The 13,336-nt window shown below is 41.4% G+C and overlaps 1 protein-coding gene across 1 annotated transcript in view; it reads right to left on the bottom strand.

Moving 5' to 3' along the window:
• Positions 1-11,516, bottom strand: part of DCDC1 (doublecortin domain containing 1) — a 406,529-nt gene extending 395,013 nt beyond the window's left edge. The window contains exons 1-2 of the mRNA XM_029060915.2: positions 11,392-11,516; positions 10,098-10,195 (exon numbers count right to left, since the gene is read on the bottom strand). The gene's annotated coding sequence lies outside the window, so the exon portion shown is untranslated. The remainder of the gene's footprint in view (positions 1-10,097; positions 10,196-11,391) is intronic.
• Positions 11,517-13,336: the final 1,820 nt, after the last annotated feature.

Raw genomic sequence — 13,336 nt, 5'->3', positions numbered from 1 at the left:
GTAATGAAATAATGGAGATCATTTCCTATTTTTCAGAAAAATATCTGATCTGCCTGGGGATTTCTACAGATTGAAACTGAAGAAACTTATCCTATCCTGCTTTCATTATTGTGTCAGCCTCCTTGCTGATCTCCCTGCCTCCTGTCTCTCCCTACTCCGGTCCATAGTCCATTCTGCTGCCCGAATCATTTTCCTTCAAAAGACATTCAGATCAAGTTTCCCCGCTCCTCAAGAAACTCCAACAGTTGCCTGTCTGCCTCTATGTCAAACAAAAACTCCTCACCATTGACTTTAAAGCACTTACTCACCTTGCCCCCTCCGACTTCACCTCGCTACTCTCCTACTACAACCCAGCCCTCACACTTTGTTCCTCTATTGCTAACCTTCTCACTGTACCGCGATCTCATCTATCTCACTGCCGACCTCTCGCCCACATCCTACCTCTGGCCTGGAACACTCTCCCTCCTCATATCATATAGATAATTGCTCTCCCCCACTTCAAAACCTTATTGAAGGCACATCTCCTCCAAGAAACCTTCCCTAAACCCTCCTCTCCTCTTCTCCCACTCCCTTCTGTGCTGTTCTTACTCGCTCCTTCATTCATCCTCCCAGTGCATATATCTATAATTTATCTATTTATTTATATTAATGTTTGTCTCCCCCCTAGACTCTGAAATGACTGGGCAGTGCTTAGTACAGTGCTTTGCACACAGTAACACTCAATAAATACGTCTGAATGAACTGGCTGAAGATACTGAAATTTCCCTTGCTTGTCTTTTCCTTTTACTCCAACAAAGAATTTCTTGCTTAAAAGACTAGTGTTTGAAAGACACTTTAAATATATTGATTATAAATGCAACACCCCCTATTCAGCCCTAAATTTGGGAGCATAACAGGGTGAACACAGTAAACTATATGACATGTCAAGGCACCATACAGGGAGACTCAGAGCTCCTTTGGAAACTACACAACAGCCAGTAGACACTATGACTGCACACAATATAACGAGAAATGGCACATTTTGAAAGGGTTTGTGAACTAGAATAGTCCTGTATCACAGTGTAACACAGTTCAAAAATGGTTTCTTATAAAAGACTGTAAGATGAAGCTTGTCCAATTTAAAATTTGACATAAAAACAGGAAGAATTTATTGAAGATATCGCTAAACTAACTTGGAGATAAAACTACTCAGAAGATTTAGGGCTCAATTAATGATAAAAATTATTCCTAGAAAATATAACCAGATGAAAGGGAGCTGTCTTACATGGATATTTCAAAATAGGTGAATGACTCTGGAGAAAAGATTGATCTCTTTTACTCTTATGGTAAGGAAAAATAATTAAAACGACCAAATTTTCTGGAGCTAAAAGAGAGACAGAGGGTGAATTGAAGAGAATCAGAGACAAGAAGAGATAGGCAAGTAAGGGAGATAGATAACTGAAAGAAACAGATTGCTAAGAAATAGAAGATGGCAGAGAATGACCAAAAATTTCCACAAGTAGGAGGCCCTCCTTCCAACTGTCTCTCTCTCTCTCCACGGCCCCCCGACCCATCCTCCTGAAATATTAATTCACCAAGCCATGTCTTTAAGCAGGACAGACAGTAATGACTACAGAAGAGAAAGGTAGCTCTGAACCCCAAATTCATTCATTCATTCAATAGTATTTATTGAGCGGTTACTATGTGCAGAGCACTGTACTAAGCGCTTGGAATATACAATTCGGCAACAGATAGAGACGATCCCTGCCCAGTGACGGGCTCACAGTCTAATCGGGGGAGACAGGCGGCAGAGCAAAACAGAACGAAACAAAAACGAGACAACATTATCACGATAAATAGAATCAAAGGGATGTACACCTCATTAACAAAATAAATACGGTAATAAATAATATATATACAAATGAGCACAGTGCTGAGGGGAGGGGGGGAGGAGCAGAGGGAAAGGGGGCTCAGCTGAGGGGAGGTGAAGGGGGAAGACGGAGGAGCAGAGGGTGGAGGGGGAGCAGAGGGAAAAGGGAGGAGCTCAGTCTGGGAAGGCCTCTTGGAGGAGGTGAGCTCTCCCACTGCTGTACTCTTCCCTGATGTTGCGATGCTGTTCTAACAGGCTGCTCCCTACCATCCTTCTACCCCGAGATGTTTTTGTCTCCATTCTGCAGCCAGTTCCACTGGGATCTTCCCAGGAGCAGTCATGACCACTTTCTGCCCCAGTCTAAACTACTCTAAGAGGGGCAAGAACATAGGGAGTTCTGATCTCCTTTGGGAGATGTACCTTGCGTCATGGGCTGCTGGGTCCCCTCTATTTCCCCAGGTTTTTTTTCCTATAATGCTATTTAAGCACTTACTATGTGCCAGGCACTGTACTAAGCACTGAGGTAGATACAAATGAATCAGGTGGAACATAGTCCCTGTCCCACATGTGGCTAACAGTCTTAATCCCCATTTTAGGGACGAGGTAAATGAGACACAGAGAAGTGAAATGACTTGCAGACAAGTGGCTGAGTTGGAATTGCCAATCAGGTCCTTCTGACTCCCTGGCCTGGTCTGCAGCTGAGGTCGAGGGGAGTGTTTCCAGGGAATAGTTAGAAATTGTAGACTTGTCCAAGATGGATCCGGTGCTTGGCCCAAAGCAGAGACAAGACTGAACCGAGCTCTGCATGTGAGCAATCAGTGAGTGGCAGGGGCGGGAGAATGAATGAATTCTCCTTTTTTCCAGGAGAATTCTTTTTTACTCAAGGCTATCCAGAAAGGTAAGAGAAAAGCGGACAGTGAAGAGAACTAGCCTTTGTCGGGAAGTTTATTGTTCTGGAGAGCTGTCACACCTCCTCAGGAAGTGAAGGCTCTAAAAATAGTTAAGTTAATAATTACACAGTAATTTGATTTTTAATAGATGTTGAAGCATGACAATTGCTGAAAAAGCAATTCCAAATTCCATACAAATAATCGAAACAAATAGCAGGATGATATGGCATGAAAGACACAAAGCAATACTTTCATATTATTGTATATGATTTTTTTATTCCCCACTGCTCTTGCTTCACCTGCACATTAGACAAGGTAATAATTTATGATAATTATATGAAAATATGTCATTAATATTCATCACCTCTCATTTCTCATCACTTTAGATGATCTGTTATGCAGAGTGAAAATGCTGTCAGATTTCTAATTGCTTTGTAATGGGCTTGAAACAGGGAAATCATTAAAGGCAAACAATCTGTCATTTGTCTGTTACTTTAACTATCTATCACTAAAAAACTCATTAAAGAAATTGCTAATGAGCTACAAAAGACTGTACTGAAGGTGCTTCTGCAATACATTTTTAAAACAATACTATAAATTGCTAAATGATTCACAAGACATTAAAACATTTTGGTCGAAATGGAGAAGCAGCGTGGCCTACTGGAAAGAGCAAGGGCCTGGGAGTCTAAGAATCTGAGTTCTAATTCCAGTTCTATTTACCCGCTGTGTAACCTTGGGCAAGTCATTTTAACTTCTCTATGCCTCAGTTACCTCTTCTGTAAAATGGGGATTCAATACCTCTTCTCCCACCTACTTAGACTGTGAGCCCCATGTGGGACAGGCCCTGTGTCTGACCTGATTATCTTGTAACCACCTCAGTAATTGGCCCAGAATTATCATTTAATAAATACCATAATGATTATTATTGAAATTTCTCAATTTTTTTTAAATTTAACTTTTAAAATGTCTTAGTGTCATTATTCTGACATTTTATCTATCACTGTAGGTGTCTCCTCTAGAAACTGAACGTCTTTACCTATAACCTCTAAGTAGAAAAGTCTACATGAGAAAGATGAAATACTAGTGTCGCTGCAGTAAACTTCCAAAATGCTTGTACAGAATAACATTTTTTCATTTACGGAAAAAATGCATAGTACATTTTACTTATCAGTCTTTTGCTAATTTTTATCATGTAGAGTACTATTTAAGAGTAATACCTATAAGGCAGTGCTTTTCAAAGATCTTCAGGCATTATTGTTTACAGCCCTTTTTTGAGCAAGGTAAATGCTATCAGTTCTTTTATTTTTCTAAGCTTCTTTATATCACAGACCCCATTGCACATATAAACCTATTATAAAGTTAGCACAATAAATATGTGATAATATATTTGCATTACAAATAATGTGAATAATGTTATTTAGAATGAATTTAAATGATCATTTCCCTATCAGAAAAAGTGAAAATCTCATTATTACTGATTAAATATAGTTTTGGGCTTTAAAAGCATCAAATCTTTGCTCAAAGTTGCACAAGGATAAAATGGCATGCTAGTTATAGTGTTTATATATATATTTATATATCTATATATAGATATATAAACACATACATATATATGAAATGAATGAAGTGCAAACTTCAAAAGGTTCGATAACACCCTGGAAACATCTTCATTATACACTCTAATTAACTTAAACAGACTTCATATCAACTGTTTAACACCTGTTAGCCAACAAATTAACACCCCTTGTTCATTCAGATTAACCTTTCATCTATGAGCCAATTACATGACAAAACTAAAATCAACTGTCTAAAATTCCTATTTATTTCCTCAACTAGACATCTTAAAGAGGTTCTTTTTTTTTTTCTAAGACAAATCTTATGTTCAATATTTGTGGTTGAAAGAAGAGGAAAAGTCACAGTGGCATTCGCCAAGTTCAATTGCAGTTAGAAGAGCAGACAAAATCCAGAAATATTAAAGGAGCCAAAGAGACCACAGAATACCTTAGAAAACATATATTAAAAATCCCAAATTCAATAAAAACTTTGTTATCCTTCAAACTGCAGGAATTGGAGATGCTGATTAGTCAAATATTCCAATTTTTAGTGGTCTGAGCTGTATAATTATGAAGGAAGTTTTATGCAATAAGGGCTGACCAAAAAAATTAGAAGTTCATTCATTTAATCATATTTGCTAAGTACTTACTGTGTGCAGAGCACTGTACTAAGCACTTGGGAGATTAGAGAACAACAATCAACAGACACATCCCCTGCCCACAATGAGTTTACAGTCTAGGGACAGGGAGAGACAGACATTAATATAAATATAATATAAATAAATTAGAGATATATGCACATGAGGGCTGGAAGTCTGGGAGCGGGGCAGGGGAGAACAAAAGGAGCAAGTCAGGGTGACATAGAATGGAGTAGGAGAAGAGGAATGGGGCAGGGGAGTAGTTAACCTTCCCAATAGAAGGCCCCTGAGAAGTGTCACGGAAGTAAAAGAACTTCTATTCCTCTTAATACTCCCTGTCTCTATTTTCTAATTGTCATTGCTCTGGGCCCCTGAGAGCATTCTTAATCTCATCCTGAAAGGTTGACAGCTTTCCCCTCATAGGATCAATAGATAAAATTGCCCTTGAATTGGACAATATCAAACAAAAATGCTAGCTACTAGAACTTTTTGGTTGGGAAAGTAATAAATAACACAGCTGTATTTTGGAATTAGAGAGAAACAGCAGTCTGGGAAAAACTACTGGGCCCCAGAGCACTTAGATGAATGTAGGATATGAGGAACCTGCCGAGAAATTTTAAAAAAAAGAGTCCAAATGATGGATGAATAAGATGAAATAGGCTTAAAAGAATATTAAAGTCACAAGAGATGTTGAATAGGGTCGGAGGAGGGGGATGGAATTAAGTATCTCACCCGCAACCTCTCACCCACATCCTGCCTCTGGCCTGGAACTTCCTTCTTTAAACAGACCATCATTCTTCCCCCCTTCAAAAACTTATTAAAATCACATCTCCTCCAAGAGGCCTTCCCTTCATTTCCTCTTCTCCCACTGCCTTGTGTGTCACTCCTGCACCTGAATTTGCATCTTTTATTCACCCCACTCTCAGCCCCACAGTATTTATGTACACATGCAGAATTTTTTATTTGATATTAACGTCCGTCTCCCCCTCTAGACTGTAAGCTCATTGTTGGTGGGGCATGTTTCTACCGACTCTATTATACTGTACTCCCCGAATAGCTTAGTACAGTGTTCTGCACACAGTAAGCACTCAGTAAATACGATTGACTGGTTAATAGGTGAAAATGAATCAGAGTGAGTAGATTGGCATGAGAGAAACAAAGAAAGTTAGGGTGTAATGGAAGAAGAGATTAGTTAATTAGAGAAGTAAAATGGCCTAGAGGAAAGAGTTCAGGACTGGGAGTCAAGATATCTGGGTTTTGCTCTTAGCTTTACCACATGCCCACTGTATGTGGGCCCCAAATTCCTCATCTTTAAAATTGGGATATGATACCTGTTCTTCTCCCTTAGGCAGTGAACTCCATGTAGGGAAGGAAATGTGACAGGTTGGCTCATATTGTAGCTAAACCCACTGCTTAGTACACAGTAATGTTTAACAAATACCCACAGTTATTATCGTTACAGGAGAGCTGATTAAAGACATTAAAGCCAATGGTGAGGAATTTCTTTTGATACAGAGGGCAATTGGCAGCACAGTGTTTTAGGAAAACAATTTGGAAAGGAGAGTGAAGTATGAACTAGAGGCGGGAGAGACTGCGGAGGAGGCTGATGCAGCCACAAAGTCAAGATAATGACACGTGCTTGGATCAGGGTCGTCCCAGTTGGGATAGGAGAGGGGGCTGATTTAGAGATGGCATGGAGGAAGAATTGACAGAATTTGGTGATAGACTGAATATGGGAGTTGAAAGAGAGCGATGAGTCAAGGACAATGCTATGGTTTTGGCTTTAAGTGATGGGAAGGATAATGGTTTTGTCTATTTTGATGGGAAAGATAGGTGGAGGAGAGCTTGTTGTTGGCAGGGAACATATCTGCCAATTATGTTGATACTGTACTCTTCCAAGCACTTAGTACAGAGCCCTGTATGATTGCTTGATTGATTGAGTTGAGGTGGGAGGGAAGGTGAGAAGTTCAATTTCACTTATTCCTTTTTATCTGATTACTTAACACTATAAATACATTTTATTCAGTTGGACTTGGTTATTATATATATCTTCTGTATCTGTCATATAAACACCACAGCCGTTTGCATTATGGCTTTTCTTTTAACATTCAGGCACGCGTTTACATGTATATATCAACACTTACTCTGTCTCTCCTTATTCTGCTTTACCCAAAAGTCGGTAAATTCCCTACTGGGTTCATACTTGCTTGCTTCCCTTTCCTGTAATTTATTTTATTGTCTGTCTCTCGGCATTAAACTATAAGCTCCTTGAGGAAGACTTCATGTTTACAAACTGCACTGTACTCTCCCAAGCACTTAGGACAGGGTTCCCTACAAAGTAAGTGTTCAATAAATTCCAGTGATTGATTTAACTCCTACTCTTCTTTTCCATGTAGGGACTAAACTACTGCTTTGATAAACATAGGGTGCTAAATAAATGTTATCGCTTATCTGATTGACTATCTGTAATGGGAACAAAGAGCATTTCAAAGCCTAAACTTCTGAAGAGCACAAGAAGGGAACTAATAGTATATTAAAAAGTCTGATGAAGAGACCATTTTGGTAAGGGCGGTTCCCAGGTAAATTACCAGAGTAATATATAGTTAGGGAGCATATTGTGAGGGTATTCTGTGGGGGAAAAAAGCACTGAAGTGCAAGAGGAGGAAACAAAAAATGTCACTATGATAAAGAGTAATAATTGCCATCTTCCTTCCCTAATAATAAATCCTCCTTTTGATTCACAACCTTCTTTTTTGAAAAACTACCCATCTGCTTTTTAGGGTCTTGGTTACTTTCTTCCCAAATGTCATGCTCTTCAAAAGACTGCACATGATATAACTCCTAAATGAAGACTTTGATGTTTCTGGTGACATTTGGAAGAATGCTTGCCTTACTGAAACATAGTTTTAGCTTCCTTTATAGAGAAAGAACATTGTGGGGGGGAAAAAAGAGGCCTTTGCTTACAAATGTCAAATCCTGTTAACCTTGTAAACCATTAAACCATTAAGAAACATTGGTTATAAAAGAAGTTGCAGGAATAACAAAAATCAAATTTAAATCACTATATTTTTCTCTTTTAGAAATTCACATTTTAGGAAGAAATAGGTATATTTGATTTATCTAAAGTGGATTGGGATCAGTGCCAATCCAGATGAATATACTGTCCAAAGAACAATGCTGCTGATAAAGCCGTACAGCTTAGATGAAAAAGCGTGGGCCTGGGTTCTATTCCCAGCTCCGCCACTTGTCTGCTGCATCACCTGGAACCAGTCACTTAATAAAAATATTAATAACTTTGGCACTTAAGAGTTTACTATATGCCAAGAACTGTACTAAGCACTGGAGTAGTTAGAAGGTCATCAGGTCTCACACAGGACTCACAGCCTAAATAGGAGGGAGAACAGGCCTATGATAAGAGAAGACCATAAAGGCCAACAGGGAGTCTGCTTTCTAAAGAAAAGTGGTCCAGAATGTGTGATTCAGACAGGCACAGGAAAATCTGAGACTCGTGTTTGCTAATTCTGTTGTATTGTACTCTCCCAAGTGTTTAGTACAGTGCTCTGCACATAGTAATCTGTATATAACTGTTATTTATCTATTTATATTAATATTAATGTCTCTCCCTCTAGACTGTAAGCTCGTTGTATGCAGGAATGTATCTGCTTGTTATATTGTAGTCTCCCAAGCTCTTTGGACACAGTTAAGTGCTCAATAAATATGACTGAATGAATAGTAAGCACTTAGTAGAGACCACTGCTTGACTGAGTGATGTGCTGATGAATCTCTCTCTCTCTGTGAGCTTAGAAGATAAATTACATTTGCCTTCCTGAGCAGAGAAAGTTTTCCATCATCTCTCAGGAGAATCGCTTGATTGCCATCGATATGATTTCAACTGTGTGGCAGCTGAGAAAAGTCTACAGAAATGTAGGCTCAGGATAGGAAGGCGTGTGGACCTGAGACTGGAAAACAGGGAACTGTATATCAAGCCGTTCCTCACTACCGCTGAGAGGACAGACATCCTTCTGTTCTGCAGAAAGCCAAGGAAAACAATCCACTGTTCTCTGACAAACTGTTCCCTGCACACATACCCGGGGGAAGAATGAGGCATACGGTGATCCAAACACTTATCCCACCTCGTTTACCGCATCGACCTCCTCGCTGACCTCCCAGCCTCCCGACTCTCCCCTCTCCAGTCCACACTTCATTTAGCGGACCAGATCATTTTTCTGAAAAACTGTTCAATCCCTTTCTCCTCACTTCTCAAAAAGCTCCAGTGGTCGCCCAGTCACATCCACGTCAAACAGAAACCCTTCGCCACAGGGCTCTCAATCAACTCCCCCCATGCTACCTCACCTTTCGGATCCCCTACCATAACCCAACCTGCAGACTTAGCTCCTTAACTTACTCCCAGTGCCCCGATCTCGACTATCCCAACACCAACCCCTGGCCCACGTTCTCCCTCTGGCCTGGAACTCTCTTCCCCTTCTTATATGACAGGTGACCCCTCTCCATTTTCAGAGCCCTCCTGAAACCAAGAGGCCTTTCTGGATGAAGTCCTCGTTTCCCCTATTCGCCCTCCCTTTCCCATTGTCCATATACTCAGCTCTGGACCCCTTAAGCACCTGGTGGCTCAGTGGAAAGAGCCCGGGGTGGGGAGTCAGCGGTCAGGGGTTCGAATCCCGACTCTGCCACTTGTCTGCTGTGGACCTTGGGCAAGTCACTTAACTTCTCTGTGCCTCAGTTACCTCATCTGTAAAAATGGGGATTAAAAAACGTGAGCCCCATGTGGGACAAGCAGATGGCCCGGTATCTACCCCAGTGCTTAGAACAGTGCTCTGCACATAGTAAGCGCTTAATAAATACCATAATTATTATTATATTAACCCCACCTTCAGTCCCACGGCACTTAGGTATGCTTCCTTATATTTTGATATTTCCCCTAATTTATTTTGATGCCCATCTCCTCCTCTAGACTGTAAGATCCTTCTGGGGAGAGATCATGTCTCCCAACTCCATCATCCTGTACTCTCCCACTTAGCACAGCTCTCTGCACACAGTAAGGACTCAATTTCCACTGATAGATTTACATGCTTAGGCCTAGAGTTGTAGGGAAGACAAAAAAATCACTACAAAATGATTGATTACAATTTTAGGCTTGGATACTGACCTCCAATCAGCAAAGATGAAGCCATCCCACTGCTTAAGCTGAAACTTGCCACAGCTCTGACTCAGCCATTGACATTTTCCTTATCTGGTCACGTGTTGCTATCAAAGAGGCAATCAGGGATGTAAGTGTAAGCAATTTGGAGATAATAATAATGTTGGTATTTGTTAAGTGCTCACTATGTGCAGAGCACTGTTCTAAGCGGTAGATACAGGGTAATCAGGTTGTCCCACGTGAGGCTCACAGACTTAATCCCCGTTTTACAGATGAGGTAACTGAGGCACAGAGAAGTTAAGTAACTTGCCCACAGTCACACAGCTGACAAGTGGCAGAGCAGGGATTCGAACCCATGACCTCTGACTCCCAAGCCCGGGTTCTTTCCACTGAGCCACGCTGCTTCTCTAATGATGAGCAATGGGGAGAGAAGGAATGGAAGTAAAACCCTAAAGGAAGCCGCTTGGCTTAGTGGATAGAGCACGGGCCTGGGATTCAGAAGGACCTGGGTTCTATTCCCAGCTCCACCAGTTGTCTGTTGGGAGACCTTGGGCAAGTCACTTCTCTGGACCTCAACTGTAAAGTGGGGATTAATAATAATAATAATAATGATGTTGGTATTTGTTAAGCGCTTACTATGTGCAGAGCACTGTTCTAAGCGCTGGGGTAGAATGTGAGCCCGATGTGGGACAGGGAATGTGTCCGACCTGACCGACTAGTATCTATCCCAGCACTTAGAACAGTGCTTTGCACATAGTAAATGCTTAACAAGTACCATTATTATTACCGTGAAAACATGGGAAAAGACAAGAAGAGATAAGAAGACTATAAAGAAAGGATGACAGGAGGAAGGGACACAAGGAAAGAGTATAAATGTGGCCTTTTGCAATTATCACCTCAGCTTTTAATGGCCAATATTCATGAAATGAATACGGGAAAACACTTTCTGGGTGTTTGTTGCATTCATTCATGCTTTCGATAACAGTTTTTGAAATCTTCCATTCAGCAGGGCTTAATCCCACAACACCTATGTGAAGAAGGTAGTGACAACTATTATTTTTCAATCCATTTTACAGAAAAGCATTGACACCAAAAGACATGTGCCTATGGTCACACCTTACCTTGGTAAAGACTGGAATAAAACCTAATGATCTTTACCAGTCTAATGCAGTGCTTTATTCTCTCTATCATACATGACATTCCATCTCAAATTTATACAGGCTGGCACTCTTCGCAAAGGTGTCATATTTGAAAACTGTCAGTTAACTATAAACTTTTCAGAGTTCGTATTTTCAAGTATTACCTGCAAAGGATATTTATCCTTAATTCTTGGCAGGTGGTGGACTTCCAGTTGCTTAGAATATTGATGAGATATCAGGTTCAAACGATACGATCGGGACACAGTTCTTTACAAAATTCCAAATGCATGAATTCTGCAAATAAAGAAATAATTTAAATTGGCATGAAAAACAGCACCTTGGAATTACAGAACCACAGGACTGGAGGGTCCTGGAGAGGTAATCTAGGCCAGTTCCCTGCTTTCAATCAATACCCAGCACCTAAACCACTCCAGGTAGATGAACTGTAATCCTGTTTTTCAGTTTCTCCAAAGAGCCAAGGCCCGAGGGGGGTGGAAACACACACACACACACGTTTAAAAGAGAAAACATTGCAAAATAGAAGAGTTGTAAAAAAAGAGGCAGGAGAGAGAATTATGGTACAGAAAGAATAAAAGAGTTAAGAAAAACATAGAATGGAGAAGAGATGCAACAAGACAGGAAGCAGAACACAAAGATTATATAAATTAAGAAAAAAAGGGTAAGAAATGATTAAACTCTAAAACTACAGCACACCTAACAAACCAAGTGTTATTCTTTTAAAGACGGTCACCACGTTACCCTATTTTCATTTTCAGACCTAAGAATCGGGGATAATATACTATGACTTTCCATCCCAATAGATTGTTAAAAAGCAATTTTTCCGGCACCTAATCTTAATTAAAGCAAAGTCACTCAATCAGTGGGATTTATGGTCCACTTACCGTGTGCGCAGCACTTTATTAAGCGCTTGGGAAAGTCCGATGAAACCGAGTGGTGGCCTAGTGGGAAGAGCACAGGCCTGGGAGTCAGAAGGACCTGGACTCTAATCCCTGCTCTGCCCCTTGTCTGCTGTGTGACCTTGGCCAAGTCACTTCACTTCTCTGTGTCTCATTTCCCTCATCTGTAAAATGGGGATTAAGTCTGTGAGCCCCTTGTGGGACCAGGACTGTGTCCAACCTGATTAGCTTGTATCTACCCCGGCGGTTGGTACGGTGCCTGGCACAGAGTAAGCCCGTAACGAGTACTATTCAAAGAAAAAAAAAATTAGTGGGTAAATACGAAGCAACGTGGTTGAGTGGAAAGAACCCGGGCTTGAGAGCCGGACAACGTGGGTTCTAATCCCGGCTCTGCCACTTGTCTGCTGTGTGACCTTGGCCAAGTCACTTCACTTCTCGGTGCCTCAGTGACCTCATCTGTACAACGGGGATTAAGACCGTGAGCCCCACGTGGGACAACCTGAGGACCTTGTAGAATAATAATAATAATGTTGGTATTTAAGCGTTTACTATGGGCCAAGCACTGTTCTAAGCGCTGGGGGAGATACAGGGTCATCAGGTTGTCCCCCGTGAGGCTCACAGTTAATCCTCATTTTACAGATGAGGTCACTGAGGCACAGAGAAGTTAAGTGACTTGCCCACGGTCACACAGCTGACAAGTGGCAGAGCAGGGATTCGAACCCATGACTTCTGACTCCGAAGCCCAGGCTCTTTCCACTGAGCCACGCTGTATCCACCCCAGCGCTTAGAACAGGGCTTGGCACATCGTAAGGGCTTAACCGACACCGTTATCATCACCCTCCCCGCCCACCAGCTGCTTCACCGATTAAATGATTGCTTTCGCTCTTTTGCACTTTTTTCAAGGATCTCTGGACCACATAACCTTTCCCATGCCGCCCATATCAGTCTTACCATCACTTGCCCACGATATCCTCCTCCTGTAGTTGGAAAAAAAAGATGCTTAAACTCTTAAAACTGGCAGATTTGTTGATTAGCCCCAGGTGAAAGCAATCGCCCCATGGATGAGAACCCAGGTGCTCTGACTCCCCAACCCTGGCTCTGGTCACGAAGCTTCGGACTCCGCCTCTTGTCTGCCGTGTGACCTTGGGCGAGTCACTTCACTTCTCTGGGCCTCGGTGACCTCGTCTGAGCC

The sequence above is a fragment of the Ornithorhynchus anatinus genome, chromosome 3 (assembly GCF_004115215.2).
Source record: "Ornithorhynchus anatinus isolate Pmale09 chromosome 3, mOrnAna1.pri.v4, whole genome shotgun sequence".
Classification (NCBI taxonomy): Eukaryota; Metazoa; Chordata; class Mammalia; order Monotremata; family Ornithorhynchidae; genus Ornithorhynchus; species Ornithorhynchus anatinus.
This window is presented reverse-complemented; position numbering and strand designations above follow the sequence as displayed.